The following is a 2,013-nucleotide window of genomic DNA, read 5'->3' on the forward strand; positions in this document are numbered from 1 at the left end:
TACTCGTTTATTCATATTCTCTTCTTTTTCCCAGTCGCATCCTCCTTTTCCTCTTCTTTTTCTTCCTCCTCCTCCTCCTCTTTCTCTTCCTCTTCCCCTTCCTTCTCCGCCTGCTCTTTCTTCGATTCTTTCCTGGTTCTTTTTCTTATCAGTCGCCATCTACATCATCTATATTTTACTTCATTACTTGCTTTTTCTTTTCCGCCTGCTTATTCTTTCTCTTTTTATTTGCTCTGTCTACTTCCCATTTTTATTCACTTCCTTTCTTCCTCATTCTTCTACCTTCTTCTTCTATGACACCGTTGTCAGAGATGTTCGTTTTCATTTCACTTCTACTTTGCCTTGCCTTCACTTTTTTCCATTTCATTTCATTATCATTTTTGGAGGACCCATTTCTTTTTCCTATCTTATTTCATTTGTCTCTATTTCTTTTAGCTTTGCTTGTTATCATCGGTGTTCAATTTCATTGCATCCGCTTCACTTCTGAGTATATTTCCTTCTAATTTATTGTAGTTTTTTGTGTGTAATCAGTGACGTCCCTATTATTTTCTACCATTTACGAGTCCTTATCTTCCATATCGACGTAGTTATCATGGACGCTGTTCTGTTTAACTTTCACCGCCCCCTCTTCCCTTCGCATAGTTCTCGGCTGTTCCCCTTTTTAACTTTCCCACCCTCGACTTGTGCAGGAGAGCGGGAATTTTGCTCCCCACTTGCTGGTAACCCAACTTTCCAGTGATATACATATATATATATGTATATATATATATATATATATATATATATATATATATATATATATGTATATATGTATGTGTGTATGTGTGATTGTATACACACCCAAGATCCCATACATCCATGTTTCCAGTCGACGCGGTTGAAGGGAGGCTGCCCTGCCTGCATGAGGGAAACAGAAGCAGGTGGAGGAAAAGGATCAGGAGCCCTGGCCTCTGTGGGCAGCCTCCCTTGGAGGAGGCAATGTGATAATGAACAATGCTACCCTTGCTGACCCGCAGGCGAAGGGGGCGACGCATCAACAACCCCTGAAGCTGATTGATGGGATGAAGAGCTGACCCCTGATTCCTCCCTGCCCCTGAATGCGCCACAGCAGGTGTGGCCTGTAGCCTCGATGGGCAAGAAGGGCGAGACTCGTCCCTTGGAGAAGACTTAAAGTGGGAGGGCAGGAGTGAATAGAAGGAAGATTTCGGAGTGAGAGGGAGAGGCAGAGCGTGAAAGCTAAGGTGCAGGCAGAGGGAAAAGGGAAGGGGAGGCGAAAAGTAGATTTTTTTGCGGTATGTGAAATTTCCACGGGTCCCTCTATTGATCATTATTATCATCATTATTGTTTCTAACACTATTGTAATTATTCAATTTTGTCTTATTATTATTATTATTATGAGAGGACCCATGGAAATTCCATGAAACAAAAGAGAAACTAGAGGTACTCCTCTCTCCCTCTTGCACCCACCTCCTTCTACCCTTCGTCTCTCCCCCTTTTCCTTGCCCTCTCCCTTGCCATTTCCCCTTCCTTCTACCTTTCCCTTTCCCATTTTGCCCCTCTCTCACTTCCAACTTATATTCACTCCTTTCCAACCACTTTAAGCCCTGCATCTGCCCCTCCCACTTCCTCCTTTCCTTCCTTAATCTCCCCCACCTCCTTCGGAACTGTCTGCTTCAATGGATTCCGTTGTTGTATTCACGGGCAAACAAAGAAACAAATGAAATTAATAAAAGAATAAAGGATAAAAAATAATAAATGAAAAATAAATATTTCCTAACAAAGAAAAAACAGGCATCATGGTGTGTGACGTTGCCTCAGTTTACCAAATATTCCTTCTTTGTGTGTGTGGGGCGAGAGGACGCCGATTTAATTATCACAACTCAATACACTCGGATTCCATAATTACGTAAATTCACTTATCTGACATTTCAACCTTCAATTTGTGTAAAACATGATTCTTAATTATAGTACTTACCATACCTGTGTGAGGCCTGCCGTCTGAGAAGATAGTT

Source organism: Penaeus vannamei, chromosome 27, assembly GCF_042767895.1.
Source record: "Penaeus vannamei isolate JL-2024 chromosome 27, ASM4276789v1, whole genome shotgun sequence".
Taxonomy (NCBI): Eukaryota; Metazoa; Arthropoda; class Malacostraca; order Decapoda; family Penaeidae; genus Penaeus; species Penaeus vannamei.